The following is a 19,060-nucleotide window of genomic DNA, read 5'->3' as shown; positions in this document are numbered from 1 at the left end:
TCCTTCAGCCACTGAGCCCCTCACTGATTCACTCCCATGGTCACCATCTTGTATAGTTGTCTCCTCTGCTTCTCCCTGTTTCTGGTGCCTGTGCCAGTTCGCTGCTCTCTGTAGTCAGCAACCCCTCAAGGCCACTGCCAGCACAAGCACTGCCATCTTGGCACAGACACCGCAGTTGTTGGATTTGAAATAAAAATACCATTGGTTCCTAATTGGAACAGGCAGTTGGACCCTGAGGAGGAGCACCGTGTTTCACTCCTTGCTCTCCCTGGGTCTGCACCAGTGGCCATGTTGCTGTGACAGCAGCACCACAATGTTTTTTTAATGTTTAAATTGTAACAAGGCATTGTTGAAATATATATTCTACTAGTATTCAACACTGATTGTAACTTTTTGAAACTTCATGACAATGTCAACGCAGCACTTTTGTGTATCTTCTCTTGAATGAAAATTAGTGCTTCACAAGGGTGAAGTGTGTTGTGTTTCAGAGACAGATGCATAGAAGACAAGTCACTAAGAACCTATATTGTAATTTATTATAATTCAACAACATGCTGGCATGAACTGGGCAGCTGCACCCAATAATGGCTTCAGGCCACATTTACATGAAATTTAAATTTCAATTTAAACTGAGACATACATCATGATAACAGGCCATTTCAGCCCAAGAGTCCGTGCCACCCATTTTACAGCCAATTAACTGGTTCATTTAGAACAGTGGGCCAAAACCCATGCAGACATAGGGAGAACATACAAACTCCTTACAGACAGTGAGGGATTCGAACCGCAGTCCTGGTGCTGTAAAGGCTTTGCACTAACCGCTACACCCACTGTGCTTCCTAAATCAGCAGTTTGGTGATAAAGTAGATTTTAACAACTTACTGCTGCTTTGTTAGGAGTGACCATTGGGTAGGCCTGTAACGGAACATGTAATATTACATGAAATTGCTTTCTGCTTTCCATAAGGTAGACAAAGAGACACTATAAGCGTTGTCTGGTACCCTTTACAGAAAGAGTGAAGAAACAGTAAAGAGATTCCCTTGAGAGTCACTGAGTGTCTGTGGTTTCTCCTTCAACGATCCCAAAGACTTGTATTTGATCCATTGCCCACCCGAGCTCCAGATCAAAACCTCCTATTTGACCAGGAAGCCTTCAGCACCCAAGGCCCTTTGGGAGCCCTTCTTACCCTCAGCACACTCTTGAATCCCACAGCCACTGAGACTCTCGCTGGTCTGTGGCCATGGTCACCATCCTGTAGGGACATCTCTGCTTCTCCTTCTCAAGGGTGCACTCCCCATTTCTGGTGCCATGCCCTGGTCTGCTGTTTCCCTGGAGTCTGCACCCCTCGATGCCACTGTCAGCACAGACACTGCCAACTTGGGCACAGACCCCACAGTTGTAGGATTTTTAAATAAAACACCGTCAACTTCATTAACAGACCATTTTAAGCTTTCGGCATGAGGACCGGGGTGTTAAACATTTTGGAGCAGCGCTGTATCTCTGCTCCCTGCTCTCCCCGGGTCCACACCACTGGCAGCACTGCCATTGCAGCATCTCTGTCAGCTCCACCAAGGGGGAGTGGTCCAGAAACAATCAGAAGGGACACTGAAGCTAGTCTGTTGTAGACTGTGACTCTCCATTGCCACATTCCAGTAAGTATATCTTTACAAACATCTCTTTGTTTTTAACTGATTTTAACCATCTTTTGAATTATCACTGGTTAGGATGCTTAATGGTGACATTAAGCTGAAGGCTGCAGCTACCAAACTTTAAGAATTATTATAGAGCAGCACAATTAAGATATCTATCAGATTTTTATCAAACAAGGGAAAAACCAGATTGGACCAGGTTCGAGCTAGATAAAATAGGGGAGAAGGTACCAGAACATATACTTTATAAGTGGGATGAAAAGCTGGTGCCACAAAGAAGTTCACCAGTACTGCACCATCTGCTCAACATTTGGAAGAAGATTCATGTAGAAAGGAAAAAAAACAAATTACCAGCTACCAAAATTATTATTGACGCAAAATCAACTAATCCCTTTCACAATAGATAACCTTTCCTTTAGAGAATGGGAGAGAAAAGGGATCAAAAGAATAGAAAATTGTTTTTTGGGAAATAATTTATTATCTTTTGAACAAATGAAGTACAAATATGGTATAACTCACGGTACAATGTTTGCATACCATCAACTGAAAGCCTACTTGAAGGACAAATTGGGAAGCAGGCTGAGGTTACCAGAAGGAAGCAGCTTTGAATATGTCATTACAGACAGAATGATATATAACAAACATGTACATCAAGCTGCAATAGAAAGAGAATGATGAAATAAGCTGTAAATCCAAACAAAAGTGGGAACAAGATCTAAACATAAAGATAAATGAAAAATGGGAAAAGCTATGCTCCGGAACTATGAGAGATACAATAAACACGAGGTTACACACGATACAATATAATTCGTTACACAGGCTATATATTACACCCCAAAAGTTAAATAAATGGGACCCAACATTATCAGATAGATGTTTTCACTACAAGAAGGAAACGGGAACAACAGTACATGCAATTTTGGCATGCGAGAAAGTGGAAAAGTTTTGGGAAGATCTAAACCAGATATTAAATAAAATCACAAAAATCAACATACCAAAAAATCCAGAGATCTTTCTTCTAGGTAATATAAGAAGTAAAGAATTAGGCCTCAATTTGGATGAAGCACAAAAAAAATTTATGATGATAGCCTTAGCTGTTGCAAAAAAATGTATAATGTCAACCTGGAAATCAGAAGAGAGCCTGAGAATACAGCAATGGTACATAGAAATGAATAAATGTATTCCATTGGAAAAAATAACATATAATTAAAAAAATAACATCACAGTATTCGAACAAATTTGGGAACTGTAAATGGAACACAACAGAGAGGGCCTACTGTGGACCTCCACCCCCTAAAATGACAGAATGAGAAGAAGACAAAATGAACTGACCCAGTGTGTAAAAGTAGATGACACAAATTTCTTGTTTATTTTCATTGTGTAATGGGTTTATTGTATTGTATATGTTGAACATTTAGTGAGTAGGGAGGGAGGTGGGAAGGAGGGAGGGAAGGCAGGGGGAAAAGGAGAGAAAATGACACTGTGTATATTCAAGAGGGAAATGTTTGTGTGTATTTTGTTTAATATGGTTCATAGTGTGAAAAATTTTTAAAAATTTTAAAAAGCTGAAGGCTGCAGATCCCGGTGAAGATGGAGAAAGAGTCATTAAATGACTATGCCTCAAAGTGTTCAATGATTTTCATGTTCAATTAGAGAGATGATGCCTATTTGAAATCTAAAAATATCAGGCTGTTTAGGGCAAAGCAGTCTTGTACACTCAAACGAAAGTAGGTGTTGCCTCCCTGTTCGAACATGTAAATAGACTGGGAGATCGCTTTGTGGAGCACCTCGGCTCTGTCCGCTGCAATAGCGTGGATCTCCCAATGGCCACCCATTTCAATTCTCCATCCCATTCCCTTGCTGACAAGCCTATCTATGGTCTCATGCACTACCAGACTGAGTCCACCCACAAATTGGAGGAACAACACCTCATCTTCCGTCTTGGCACTCTTCAACCAGATGGCATTAATATTGACTTCTCTGGCTTCCATTAAACTCCCTCCCCTTCACCTTTCTCCAGCTCTCTCTTCCCTTTTCCCTCTGTCTCCTTTCACAGAGCCAAAATCAATTCTCATCTCTCCTCTTTTCATATCCAATTGTTGTCCCATTTTTGGACTCCTCCCCCATTCGGCCTTGTCTATATTCTGATGCCCTCCTGTTCTTTGCTTATTCCTTGAAGAAGGTCTCAGGCCTGAAATGTCAGTAATATATAGGCATTTTCAGGTGGCCAATTGCCCTGCTTGTAAAGCCCCATATTTTGGCAATATGAGGCTGTTGGGAGGCCACTTGAATATGCAGGAGGCACCTGCAAGGCAAACTTTGTAACCCTCCTCTGAGAGGGATCATTGCCACAGCAGTGTCCTCCCCAGCCATCTAAATGCAGCCACCTAAAAGTAGCTGCATTCGGATGACAGTCAGCTGACGAGTGTCTGACAGTTCCTCTCCCAGATGCCCCTTCCCCTGGCGCAGGATGTCAGGGCAGAGGCAGCTGGCTGGGCTGTCAGTGTGGGGACTGCAGGGCTAGAGCGGCCGGCGAGGGAGAAGGGGGCTGGAGCGCCCGGCAGGGGAGAAGGGGGCTGGAGTGGCCGGTGGGGGAGAAGGGGACTGGAGCAACCAGCGGGGGAGCAGCAGGCAGGAGAGAAGGGGGCTGGATCGGCCAGCAGGGGAGAAGGGGGCTGGAGCGACCGGCGGGGGGAGAAGGGGACTGGAGCGGTCGGTGGGGGGAGAAGGGGGATGGCCGAAACAAGCGCCGTACTTACCCGCCGGCCGCTCCAGCCCCACTTCTCCCCTGCCAGAGGGCAGAGCGATCAGTGTGGGGGCATTCCACGGGGGCTGTCCCCGCGGTGACAGCCAGCCATCCTAAACTGACAGCCCAAGGGACAGGAGCCAGAGTGCGCTCAGATGCGCATGCTGGTGCAGCTGTGTCTTCAGGTGGCCAGCGCTGCGCTTTTAGCACTGCCACCTGAATGGCAAGTCAAAGGGCTGCTTCCTCTTCTTCAGGCGCATTCTTAGCGGAGAATCCACCTGAAGAAGCCTTATGTTCACCTCCTTTGGATACTGCGAGGCCGGCTGAGTTCCTCAGCATCCGTGTGTTTTTAATACAATCACAGTGTCTGAAGACTTTCGAGTTTCACTGTTGTTCGAGACAAAGGCCTTGGATGACTTTTGCTTCCACCTTCATCGCCACAATGGGCAGTGCAATTCACTACTCAGACAGTCCCTCAGGATTGAACATCGCCTTCTATACAAATGTGCTGGAGAAATTCAGCAGGTCATGCAGCATCCACAGGAGGCAAAGAGAAACCAATGTTTTGGGCCTGGGCCCTTTGTCAGTTAATGTTATTGTAGAGCGCGTCGAAGGAGCCAAAGGCTTGTTGATCCAAACCAAGGCTTTTATTAACTAGAAGACTGGAGCGTATCACGTGTAGGTCGACCAGTCCAGAATGACCTGGTCTGGCTAGGAGCAATCCTTTAAGACCTGCCAGGAGGTGTGGCTACACTCTCAGCCAATCACAGTCATCCTACACTACAATCTGTACATCTGTACATATACACATTGGTGATAGAATCTGTACTATCACATTCATCCCTTCTTTGAGAACTGACCCTGGAGTGGATGGAGAGCTGTAAAAAAAAAAGGGCCCGGTGGAGGTTAGGGGCTGTACCGGTCAGGGGGCCTGACCATCCGGCATGACTGCCGTGGTGCCGGGATTGGGATTGCTGGAGTCGTGTCGCCGGCAGGCTCGTCGGGTGCAGCCACTGCTTCGCTCAATTCCCCAAAGGTGTTGTTGACAGTCTGGCATGAGCTGGTGGGGTGGTGCTGGTCCTTCTGTTCAAGGACATGACCTGGGGGAGAAGGATTTGGGGGAGATTGGGTTGGAAGCACTGCTGGGCCTGATCCAGCTTGGGCTAGGTCCCTTACCGAGACTGTGTCCTCCCGCCCATCTGGGTACTCAATGTAGGCATAATGCAGGTTCGCATAGAGCAGAGTCACTCGGTCAACCAAGGGGTCGTTCTTTGAGTACCAGACGTGGCGTCGCAGGAGGACCGGCCCAGGAACCGTGAGCCATGCCGGTATAGTTGTTCCCAATTCGGATTTCCTCGGGAAATAGAACATCCTTTCATGGGGGGTGGCATTGGTCACGGTGCATAGGAGGGAGCGGATGAAGTGTAGGGCACTAGTGAGCACATCCTGCCAGCGAGAGGTGGGGAGACCTTTGGACTGGAGGGCAAGTGTAACCGCTTTCCAGACGGCGGAATTCTCTCTTGACCTGTCCATTACCGCATGGGTTATAGTTGGTGGTCCTGCTTGAAGCAATACCACGCTCCAGAAGATACTGCTGCAGCTCTACGCTCATAAACGAGGACCCCCTGTCACTGTGGATGTAACTGGGGTACCCAAAGATGGCGAAGATGCTGTGCAGGGCCTCTATGAGTGAGGAGGCGGTCATGTCCGAGCAGGGCACAGCGAACGGGAAGCGGGAGTACTCGTCGATGGTCGTAAGGATGTAGGTATTACAGTTGGTCGAAGGTAGGGGCCCCTTGAAGTCCACGCTGAGACACTCAAAGGGGCGGGTGGCTTTGATGACTTGGGCGTTCTCCGGATGGAAGAAGTGGGGCTTGGACTCAGTGCACATTGGGCAGGCTTGGGTCATGGAGCGAATCTCCTCGACCATGTAGGGCAGGTTGTGAGCCTTAACAAAGTGCACGAACCTAGTGACCCCTGGATGACAGAGCTCCTCGTGGAGTCTCTGCAGCCTGTCCAGTTATATGTTGGCGCAAGTCGCCCTGGAGAACGCATCTAGTGGGTCGTTGAGTTTACCAGGCTGGTACAGTATGTCAAAATTGAAGGTGGACAGTTCGATTCTCCACCTGGCAATTTTGTCATTCTTGATCTTACCTCGCTGGGTATTGCTAAACATGAAGGAGACCATGCGTTGGTCTGTCAGCAGTGTAAAGCACCTGCCAGTGAGGTAGTGTCTCTAATGATGTACTGCTTCTTGACAGAGAAGGGTCGGTTCTCAGGACCCTGGAGGGTTCTGGAGAAGAAGGCTACCAGCCGGTCGGCCTAGTTCAAAGTAGCTGCCAGTGCAAAGTCGGACGCATCGCTCTTGACTTGGAACGGGATGGACTCGTCGATGGCGTGCAGCATTGCAGCGGCGATGTCCAATTTGATGCGGTTGAAGGCCGCTCTGGCTTCGGTTGACGGGCGAAGGAGGTGGTCTTGATGAGTGGCCATGCCTTGTCGGCATAGTGTGCAACCTATTGGGCATAGTAGGAGAAAAAGCCCAGGCAGCGTCTGAGTGCCTTCTGGGTGTGGGGGTAAAGTCCATGAGGGGACACATGTGGTGAGGGTCTGGCATGACCACCCCATTCTCCACCACGCAACCTAGAATTACGAGCCGAGTGGTCCAGAAGACACACTTGTCGAAATTGTAGGTCAAGTTCAGCCGAATTGCAGTCTGAAAAAAATTTCTCGAGGTTGGCATCTTGATCCTCCGTGTCATGGCCGCAGATGGTGACATTGTCCAGATAGGGGAAGGTAGCTGTTAGCCTGTTCTGGTCCACCATCCGGTCCATTTCCCACTGGAAGACCGCGACGCCATTCGTGACCCCAAAGGGTACCCTGAGAAATTGATACAGCCGCCCATTCGCTTTGAAGGCCGTGAAAGGTCAGTTTTCTCGGCGGATCGGGAGCTGGTGATAAGCTGAACGTAAGTCAATGGTGGAGAATACGCAGTATTGGGCGATCTGATTCACCGCATCCGTGATCCGTGGAAGGGGGTATGCATCCAGCAGTGTGAAGCAGTTGATTGTCTGGCTGTAGTCAATCTGCGGCTTTTCCCTGTTTTTAACAACCACCACCTGGGCCCTCCAGGGACTCGAGCTAGGTTTGATAATGCACTCGTCCAGCAGTCTGCGCACCTCATTTGTGATAAATTTCCTGTGTTCATAACTATATTGCCGGCTTTTGGTGGCCACAGGCTTCCAGCCAGGGGTGAGGTTTGCAAAGTGTGCTGGCGGAGCAACTCGGGGTGTGGAGAGGCTACAGGTGAGGTCCCGGGGCGGGTGGCTCGGGCTGCCACTGGCAGGAGGCTTCGCTCTTGACTTGGAGCGGGATGGACTCGTGGATTGGTTACAGACAGAGAGTGGAGCGTGAGGCCCCCCAAAGTGCAGAGAAATGGTTCGAAACTAGCAATGAAAGCCCAGTCCCAGCAGAGCAGGGGCACACAGTTGGGGAAGGACTAATAGTTTGAAGTCTGTGATGTCACCACGCACACGTTGCGTGTCGTCATCACGCAGGAATCAAAGGCTTGCTGATCGAAACCAAGGCTTTTATTAACTAGAAGGCTGGAGCATATCACGTGTAGGTCGACCAGTCCAGAATGACCTGGTCCGGCTAGGAGCAACCCTTTAAGACCTGCCAGTAGTCGTTGCTATGCTCTCAGCCAATCCCAGTCATCCTACACCACCATCTGTACATATACACATTGATGATAGAATCTGTACTATCACAGGCCGTTCCTGTGGATGCTACATGGCTTACTAAGTTTCTCCAGCACATTTTGGTATGGCATTTGAGCTCAGCATGTGCAGATTATGTTGTTTAACTTGAAGATTTTCTATTCTATTCCAGTTTACTGCTTCTTTGGTGGCAAATTAGATCAATGTGGAAACTTCAGGCTCTTAAGCAGATGGTGCAGGTGAGGAGGATGATTTGCAAAATTGTGGTGGGGGGGGGAAGCACACATGCTGCCTCTGAGCTCCTGCTTCATGAAGTCAAGGCTCTCAACATCATCCTGAATGGTCCTTCATTACTTTTGAGTGGCCACAGGGCAGATGCCTGCTCCTGAATCAGTCAGGATTTTGCATTCTTTCATCCTTAAATCTTTTCCTCTCTCCAGCTAAAATACTCTTTCCATAATGAATCTCTGAATTGAGTGTCTGTTTTGCAAGCCTGGTGTCAGCATGTAAACTTTGTGATCTGCCAAACGTAGTCCACCAAGTGAGACGAAGGCCTCAATACTCAATACTTGGGAGAGGCCTCTGGCATTAGTTAACATATCCTTCTAAAGAATTTGGAAAGTGCTACAAAGAGAATGTTGGTGGTATTTTTTCAGTTACTGCAGATGCCATGGTCCAGGTCTCCGAGATTGAAAAGCAGAAAAGGCAGATCCTGGAAATCTGAAACATAAAATGCTGGAAACGATCGGCATGGCAGGCAGCATCTGTTGGGAGGAAAACAGCTAATATCCCAGCCAACCAGAAGATATCTGGAGCAAGATACAAAGAATGTGGAGGATAACGTGACCTCTCGGGCTGGAACTTGGTTGGAAAATGGATTGTGTAGGGTCATGTGGCCTCTCCGGCGAGAACCTGATCAGAAGCCAACACATCTGTCAATCGAGGTCAAGACCACCCGTGCTGGGTACTCACCTTGCAATTGGCCCTTTCAAAAGATCACACAGGACCGAACCCGAGCTCCATTCCAGGTCGCGAGCCAGAGCCGACGCTGGAGAATCGATACCAAGGAGGGTCCCAGTCATGGGAATTTGTGTGCATACTGATTAATTGTCATTGTAACGTGCTTCTTTTTTTGTTATTTAATTATAAACCTGCGCTAGGCTGAGGGATGGTGAGTACTGTTTATATTTTCCTCTACCTCTAGAGCAGTTTACATTTTTTACATTTAATTTTTTTTTAAATTTAGACATACAGCATGGTAACAGGCCATTTCAGCCCACAAGTCATGCCGCCTAACTTACACCCCATTAACCTCAACTCCCAGAACGTTTTTAATGGTGGAAGGAAACCAGAGCCGCCAGCCCCCTTCTAATTTTAAACTCACGCAGACAAGGAGAGAACATACAAACCCCTTACAGTGTGGGTCTCGAACCCCAGTCCAGTCCTGATTGCTGGCATCGTAAATGTGTTGTGCTAACTGCTACGCCAACTGTGTCACCTGTTACGAGCCCAACGGACCCCAAAACCCAGCAGCAATAGACATTCACTAAGACAAGTGGCTTTCAAAACAAAAGTTATTTTTAATCAACTTCAAACATGAAAATAGAATCAAACTTTAATTTAACTCTATACTTAACTAACCCAAATAACCCCCTTCTAATTTTAAGCGCACATGTATGTAATGTGTGTGTAAATTTAAGAAAAGTTCTTTGGTTCACAGTTCAATCTCATTTCTTTTTCCAAGTTCTCTGGTTGCAGGCAATCCTATACTGTGCACAGAATTTAACATCTATAAAGTTCACCAGGCTTTGGAGCTTGAAAGATAAATGTTTACCGCTCAGGAAGGTTCTTGTAAGGTTTGCAGAGAGAGATTTGTTGTTCCAGGACTTCCACAACTGAGGTACCACCATTAATCACCTCAATGTCTCGCTGATGAAACATGTCCCATCAGGGTTTTTCAGATGGTAACCTCTTTCTTTCAGGTTACGACAGAGTTCCTCTTATTCCAAGAGAAACATCAGACAGATAGCAGTTCCAGCCATCCACTGCTCTTGGAACTTTTCATCAGTTCTTCCTGGATTGCACTGTTCAGTGTCCCACACACACTGACTGAGAGCTTGTCCTCTATCTCTCTCTCTTCAACTGAAACTCCAAAGAGAGCATGTGACTCATATCTTGCAAAACCCCCACCTTCCTGAGCAAAACAGCAGGAGTAGATAAACAATCCAGAATTGACCTTTCTGTGCGCACTTTGCAGAAACGGTACTGATTTTATGAGGTCAGTTTAATTAACACATACTTGTGAAAGGTGCTTACCTTCTCCAAGAGATCCTGCAATGTGAATTCCTCAGTCTTTCAAATAAGATCTGTTTTAAAATGTGTGAATATATGTGACCTACTCTAAATCTTATAAATTCTCCCCAAATATTAATATTGTTACACACCCAACACCAACCGTGTCACCTTAAGACTTGTTGCTCCTCGGATCTGTCGAACTTGTTCCTCACACAACAACGTCGGAGCAGAATTGGGCCATTTAGCCCATCAACTCTGCTCCACCTTTCGAATCATGACTGATGTATTTTTTTTTCCCATCAACCCTTTCTTCCTGCCGTCTCCCCATAATCTTTGACATTTTTTGTAATCAAAAACATCAACCTCCACTTTATGGCTTGGCCTCCAGCCATCTGGTAGCAACTAGTTACACGGAGTCACTAACAACCACTTCAATATGAGTCTTTGCCATCTCAAAGCACAAACAATTTTCATTTGCTGGCCAGTTCTGATCTGAGTTTTCAGTTTATTCTTTACATTGTACTGGGAATGGTAAGGAAGGTTTTTTGATCAGCAGTCTAACATGTCCAGAGAACATACATTTAAGGTGAGAAAGTGAAAGTTTAAAGGGGATACGTAGGAAAAGTTTTGTTTTCCAACGCAGTGAGTGGTAGGTGCTTGGAACAGGCAGCTAGGAGTAGTGGTGGTAGCAGATACTACAGTAGTGTTTAAGAGGCTTCTAGATAAGCACATGAAAATGCAGAGGATAGAGGGGTTATGTCCAAGGTGCAAGAACAAAGTTTTAGTTTGTATTAGACATCATGTTCAGATCAGATATGTGGCCCAAAGGGTCTGTTCTTCTGCTGTATTGTTCTGCATTTCAGGGCTGAGTGCTCAGCCTGCTCCTGTTCATGCTACTGACCAATGACTGCATAGCCAGATCCAGCTCCTACAAAGTCATAAAGTTTGCAGGTGACACAACAGTAGTTGGATGTATCAGCAACAATAATTCATACTGCAGAGAAGAGGTTGAAAATCTCGTGAAATGGTGCTAGAGTAACAGCCCGAGACTCAATGTGGACAAGATGAAGATGATCGTGGAAGACCAGGAAAGACCACCCTCCACTACAGATCAACTCTGTAGTAGAGAGTGGAGAGCACCAAGTTCCTTGTAGTTCACCTAACTGGTGACCTATCGTGGACACTCAACATCTCCTCACTTGTCAGGAAGGCGGATCAGTGACGGCACTTCCTGAGAAGAATGAAGAGGGCAAGGATAATGGCCACCATTATGTCAATCTTCTATAGGAGTTCTGTTGAGAGCATCCTGGCTGGCTGCATCACAGTGTGGTACAGTTACTGCAGAGAAATGGATTGGAGGCCAATCCACAGGCCCATAAGAGTGGCAGAGAGGATCACTGGAGTCTCCCTTCTCCCCATCGACAATATCTACCGGGATCATTGTCTGAAGGGGGCTCCCAAGATCATTGAGGACTCCTTCCACCCTGCACAAAGCTGCTGGGGAATAGGTACAGAGGGGATGTCAGGGGTAAGTTTTTTTACGCAGAGAATGGTGGGTGCATGGAATGGACTGTCGGCTATGGTGGTGGAGGCAGATACGATAGAGTCTTTTAAGAGATTTTTGGATAGATACATGGAGCTTAGAAAAATAGAGGGCTATGGGTAAGCCTAGTAATTTCTAGGGTAGGACCACATTCGGCACAACTTTGTAAGCCAAAGGGCCTGTATTGTGCTGTTGGATTTCTACTAGTATGTTTTATGTTCCATGTTTCTAACCTTGGTTTGCTTTCATATCATCAGTCTTATGATATGACAAAAATATGATTCCCAAGTCTGATTGATCAAATTTGAATACATAAGAGCATGACATAGCAGCGGAAATAGACTATTCAGCCCATCAAATCTTCCCGCCCACCCCCCCCCACCCTGCCATTTAATCACAAGAAATTGAAAACACAAGATCAGGTCACGGGACACAATAATCAAGAATTTATACAGCACGTTTGTGTTCCTTATTTTGTAAAATATCTTCATTGATACATCCAAACAACCTGCAATGTGAATTAATTGCAACTTGAATTAACATTAATGCTTTTGTTAAAATCCCAAACTATATGAAATACGATGTCTTCTTTTATTGATGTTTCCAACATAAATCAAACAGTGATTCATTGAGAAAGGGTGTGTACTCGGGAATTGGGTTACTACACCCTGTTTATAATGGCAAAAGAAAGGTGAAAGCTAAACATTTCCAAGACTCTAAGTTTTCAATCATTTTTGGTGAAAAAGACACTCTTCTATTTATTAAGCTATTGTAGCAGTGGCTACATTGCTCCTGCAATAACACACACAACCATACGGGTTGAGCTCAGTGAGCAGACTCGTTTATTGCAGGCTGCTGGGCTGCACTTATACTCCCAGCCCGGACCTGGCTGAGAACCGCCCTGGAGGGTGCTGATGTTAACGGGGCGTCACGTGGTCCCCAAGCGCGGGTTTCTGAGCCCCGAGCTGGAAGGAAGAGAAACCCCTCCCCCCGACAGCGCCATTTTGGCCGGCTGCCCCGCCGTGTGGCTTATAACCGGGACCAGTTCGCCTGCCTTGTGGTGAGCCACCACACTATGTTTATATGCTCGCTTCTTAAATGCACACTCACACTCATTACACAGAATGCATTCAAACAGGTAACAAATCCATACATTCTATGACTCCATCTACAAATTCCACCATCATATTGCCGCTTTTAGACAATGCAATTATATATTGAACAAATTATTTGCCGAAACACGTTTAATTTAACCCAAACCAAATTCATTTTTTCTTTCAGTCTCTTTCATTTCAAAACTCTTCATATTGACCATGTTAATATCTGCTAAGTTCAATGTCTATAAGTTCTCTGCGTGGATGTGCTAATCCGTTTCTGTGCAGTATGATTCTTAACATGTTCAGATCATTCCAGTGAGTTTCTTCTCCAAAGCTTCACATATTGTTCTGCTATTGATATTGTCAAATATTTGCTTCCTTAATGAGGAAGTGTTAGAAAGGCCAGCTGCATGTAAAGCAAATAATTCATTTGGTCCAGATGGGATACATTCGTTGTTACCAAGGGAAATAAAGGATGGAATTGCAGAGGTTCTATCCACAACCTTCCAGGCATCTATAAGTGACACTTAAAGACTGGAAGTTTTCATTTGCTCAAAGGTCCAGGGACAAATACAAGAGAGACTGCAGCTGCTGGAATCTTGAACAAAAACAATCTGACGGAGGAACTCAGGGGGTTGAGGAGCATCAGGGGAGAAAAATAATGGTCAATTTCTTTGTCTGAGGCTTGATTAATTGTTCCGACCTGAAACGTCGACAATTCTTATTCTTCCATTGCTGATGCACTGAGTTTCTCCAGCAGATTGTTTTTTTTTGTTTTGTTTCAGGAATAAAGCCTGTAACTGCAGACCAGTTAGTTTAACCTTGATGGTGGTGCACGTTCTCGAAACAATAATCAGGATAAGACTTTGGAATCATTTTAAAAATGTAATCTGATTGGAGAAAGCCAGCACATAAGTTTTAAAAGCATACAGTCTTAAATAACATCTTCTCTGTGGATTGTCATCTTGTCATGGTGGAGAAGCTTGTGTGGTTCTGTGATCCCAAGAGTGATGCCGTCTGGAGCGGTAATGTCGAGGGTGAGCTCCCTGACAATGAACAATCTAACCAAGTCCTCAATGGTGGAACAGGCGGAAGAAGTTACTCTGAACTCAACCGCTGTGAAGGCAGATGAAGGCTGCAACAAATCCATCAGCTCCAATCGTCGTGGTTTTCATGCATTTGTGAAGTATCGTGTGCTTTTTGGAGTGCAACATCAAGTACACGCTAAACAAATATATGCACAGGCATCTTCACTCTATGGATAAACAGGCCATTAACCTTGACTACGAGGGATAGCCAAGACGACAACGAAATATCATAGGAGGGAAAAAAAAAGCAGAAGGCCATTCAAATTTATGACCAATCAATATGACCATGTCTGATCATTCAAGGTCAGTTCCCAGTCTAGTTTTCCTTCTATATCCCTTGACTGACTGGCCTAAGAAGAATATCTGACTGCTTCTTCAATATATTTATTTATTTGGCTTCAAATGTATACTGTAGTGGAGAATTCCACAGGTTTACCTCTCAGTGAAAATAAATTTCTCGTCATCTTGATCTTAAATAGCTTCCCCTCATCTTTAGCTGTGACCACTGGTCTTGGTCTCCCAGCCAAGGGGAACATCCTTCCTCCATTCCTGTTATGTTTGTAGCTTTCTATGAGATCCCTCTTATTCTTCTAAGCTCAAATGAATAGAACCTAATTGAACCAACCTCTTTTCATTGATTAGTTCCTCCATCCCAGAAATCAGCTTGGTGAACCTTCATTGAACTCCTTCCATACTATTCCCAGGAAAAGAGGCCAAACTGCACACAATATACAAGGTGCGATTTAAATAAGGCCATGTGCAACTACAAGACCTCCTTTCTCCTGTGCGCAGTTCTTTTCACAATAAACACCAGTACACCGTTTGCTGCCTCATTCGGCAATGCACCTGAATGTTTACTTCCATGACTAGTGTACAGGGACACCCAGGTCTTGTTGTTCATCACTCTTTCCCAATTTATCACTATCCTCCCTCCTACTACTGCCCACCAAAGCAGATGACCTCACATTTATCCACATTTTAACAAGGAGGTCGAAGAGAAGGTGTGTTGGCTGAGTGGCAGGGCAGTAAGTGCATAAAGTTTACTCACCAGTCAGATTTAATTGGTAAGGGACCAATAAAAGGAGGGGAGGGGAGCAGTCAGCAAGTGAGTGATGCAGTGAAGGAGTGGGGCTTGGGACTTGTAGACTTTGGCTCAACAAGCTTTGGCAAAAGCAGGCGAGGAGAAAGGTAAGCTGTATTATTTGCCTTTCTTAATAAGTTTAATATAGAATTCAGAGTCATGTCTATGGGGTTAGTGCTCTGGTCTGGGAAACCATGGGTGACTTCTACCCTCTCCAATGGCCCCATCTATGCCAGGTGCACCGAGATGCAGTTCTTTAAAGACCAGGTTGGGGAACTGGAACTGCAGCTTGATGACCTGCGGCTAGTTAGAGAGAGTGAGGAGGTGGCTTATAGGACCTTCACCCTTCCCAATGGTCACACGTGCACTGGGTGCACTGGGATGCAGCTCCTTTAGGACCAAATTAGGGAGCTGGAGTTGCAGCTTGATGGCCTGCAGGTGGTTAAGGAGACTGAAGAGGTAATTGTTACAGGGAGGTAGTTATCCCTAGACTAGAGGTGTCAGGTAAGTGGGCATCTGTCAGGGGAGGGAAGAAAAATGCCAGGATAGTGGAGAGCACACCTATGGCTATTCCTCTCAGCCACAGGTATATTGTATTGTTTGCTGTTGAGGGGGATTACCTGACAGATAATGGCCACACTGAGCCTGGCGCTGTGGTGCAGAAGGAAGAGGAATGCAGTGGCCATAGGGGACTTCATTGTCAGGGGAACAGACAAAGGATAGTGTGTTGCCTCCCAGGTGCCAGAGAGCGAGATATCTCAAATCAGGTCCAGAGTATTCTGAGAGGAGAGGATGAGCAGCCTGATGTCTTAGTGCATGTTTGTAACAATGACATAGATTTTTTTAAAAAGGGAGGAGGTCCTGAAGAGGAATTACAGTGAGTTAGGATGGAAGCTAAGAGACAGGACCTCCAGAATAGTGATCTCTGGATTACTACCTGTGCCGAGTGCAAGTGGGGGAAAAAATGGAAGGATCAGACGGATGAAATGTGCTGACGGATAGAAAATTGGATGACAGACAGGAAACAAAGAGTAGGGATTAACGGGTCTTTTTCGGGATGGCAGGATGTGTTAAGTGGGAACCCGCAAGCTCAGTGCTGGGTCCTCAGTTGTTTATCATATATATTAATGACTTAGATAAGGGGATTATAAATAACATTAGTAAATTTGCAGATGACGCGAAACTGGGTGGCAGTGTGAAGCGTTAGGAGGATGTCAGGAAAATGCAGGGGGACTTGGACAGGTTAGGGGAGTGGGCGGCTGCATGGAAGTTGCAGTTTAATATGGATAAATGTGAGGTTATCCACTTAAGTGGTAGGAACAGAAAGACAGATTATTTTTTAAATGGAGTCAAGTTAGAGAGTGGGCAAGTGCAATGTGATCTAGGTGTACTTATACATCAGTCACTAAAAGCTGGCATGCAGGTTCAACAAGCTGTGCAAAAAAGAAAAGGGCATGTTGGCCTTCATTAAAAAGGGGAATAGAGTATAGGAGTAAAGATGTCCTTGTGCAGTTGTACAGGGACATGGTGAGACCACACCTAGAGTATTGTGTTCAGTTCTGGTCTCCTAATTTGAGGAAGGACATTCTCGCTATTGAGGGAGTGCAGTGTAGGTTCACAAGGTTAGTTCCCAGGATGGTGGGATTGACGTATGCCGAAAGGTTGGATAAACTGGGGTTGTATACGTTGGAATTTAGAAGGGTGAGGGGAGATATGATTGCGGTATATAAAATTATTAAAGGATTGGACATAATAGAAACTGATTACATGTTCCCAATGTGTGGGGAGACTAAAACTAGAGGCCATAGTTTAAGAATATAGGAAAGGCCCTTTAGGACAGAGATGAGAAAAAAAATTATCCAGAGAGTTGTTGGAATGCTTTCCCGCAGAGGGTGGTAGAAACAGGTTCTCTGCTAAAGTTTAAGAGGGAGTTGGATAAGGATCTTTGGACAGAGGAATTAAGCATTATGGGGAGAAGGCAGGGACATAGAGAAAGATCAGCCATGATCTAAATGAATGGCAGTGCTGGTTCGATGGACCAAATGGCCTACTCCAGTGCCTATTGTCTGTTTTCTATTATCTGCCATGTACCTGCTGACTTTTTCAACCAGTCCAAATAAATCACTGCATCTTTCTCAAGACTTACCTTCCCAAATAGCTTTCATTCACAAACTTGGAGCAATTACATTTAACTTTACATTACAGCAGCTCCAGGGAGCAGCACTACTTTTTTTAGAATAAATTCTGGTATTCAAAAACTAGCTGCAAGGAAGAATTTTCAGAGTTGTGAGACAGCATTGGTAAGTGGCACTTGGTGGAATGGCCATGTATAGATCCAGTACAGATTCAACGTATCCAGGGGGAAAACTCCCATCATGAGTCAGTCAATTTTTTTGATCACTGTGCATAACCATAAATATATTGTTTAACATATTCTAGTCATCAATAGTTAAGATAAACTTCCTAAAATATTTTGTTTCCAGCTTTACACTGACAAAGACTCATGGAGGATTATGAAGCAGGTTTTATACCAGTCAAAAAGAGAGTTGTCCAACCTGACACCATTTTCCTGCAGTTGGCCCAGAGGCCTAGGTGTCACTGCTCTTCAAGAACCCATCCACCTTTCAATATGAGAGAGTTTCTGTCTCCAGCAGCTTCTGAGCTGCAAGCTCGATTTGCCAACCTATATTTAGTGATTCAGTTGTTTTTTTTTCTCATTTCCCCTCTAATTCTTCTACCAATTATTTTAACTCTGTATGCTTTGGCTTTTGATCCCTCCAGTGAGAGACTGATTCAAAAACACCATCTGATATTACAAATAAAATATTTTAGGAATTAATTAAAATCAAAAGTAAAATTAAAATTTTTTTCATAGCATATAACACATCATTCACTTCAGAAAACAACCTTCATGAAACAGTTATTACATTTCAAGTACAAAATTAAGCATATTCTGTTCATATTTTTTGACAGCTTGTCATTATAAATTTAAGTCTTTTCTCAAGCATCCTCCAAAGAAAACAAATCGAGGTTATCAAATCTTTCCTCTTAGCTGTAATTTTCCAGACCTGGCAACATCTTTGTAAATCTCCTCTGTACTCTCAACAGTGTAATCACACATATTCTGTAAATTGGTAACCACAATCTGTGTTCAAATTGATTCTGTAAACAGTCTGGACATAATCACGCTGCCCTCTCACCCAACAGAAGAGTACATCGCTGTGCTTTTTCAACCAACTTTGTTTACCTGCCACTCTGTCCCTCCACACCACTCAAAATTCTCCAATGTATAGAATATTCCCTTGCTGCCCCTCCTCAAATGTATTGAATTCAATTCTATTTTCCCCATAATACCTCATGTATATTTTTAACTGGTCACATCTGCACATTTTGTGGCCCTAATATGTAAAACGTGGTCACATTGAGCAGACTGTGGCCAACAGTTCTGTAGTGAACCACCACTGTTCATATGTCAGGTGAAAAGAGAAATAGTTTCAAATTCTGGGCTCTTCATCAGTGCTCTGTTGTTCGTTAAGTACACTCTGTACTTTATGCAGCTCATCCAAGGAGAGCTTCTTTGTTCATTGTCTCATTCATCTTGATGCACTAGAAGTTTCCTCTTTCTTTTGTATTCATTTAATCTCATCAGAGATATCAGTCTTTCTCTTTGTCCTGACACACGTAACTCCAGAAATTTTGCCATAACCTCATACACCCTGATCATATGTCAACTGAAATCCATGCTTGTTAAACAGTACTAAGTTTCCTAAGTTGCCTGCAGCAAAATATGTAATATCTGTATACACCTTATTATTGCATTCCTCTGGAGACTGCAAGACAGT

At 44.8% G+C, this 19,060-nt stretch overlaps 1 protein-coding gene and 1 long non-coding RNA gene across 3 annotated transcripts in view; one reads left to right on the top strand and one right to left on the bottom strand.

Moving 5' to 3' along the window:
- Positions 1-19,060, bottom strand: part of LOC138737046 (uncharacterized) — a 320,977-nt gene that overhangs the window by 179,614 nt on the left and 122,303 nt on the right. The gene's annotated exons all lie outside the window — the stretch shown is intronic.
- On the top strand, positions 1,443-9,228 carry LOC138735537 (uncharacterized). The gene is made up of 3 exons (XR_011339752.1): positions 1,443-1,652; positions 8,287-8,353; positions 8,771-9,228. It is a non-coding gene; the product is annotated as an uncharacterized lncRNA (long non-coding RNA).

Source organism: Narcine bancroftii, chromosome 6, assembly GCF_036971445.1.
Source record: "Narcine bancroftii isolate sNarBan1 chromosome 6, sNarBan1.hap1, whole genome shotgun sequence".
Lineage (NCBI taxonomy): Eukaryota > Metazoa > Chordata > Chondrichthyes > Torpediniformes > Narcinidae > Narcine > Narcine bancroftii.
Note: the sequence above shows the minus strand (reverse complement) of the source record. Positions and strands in the feature narration are given on the sequence as shown.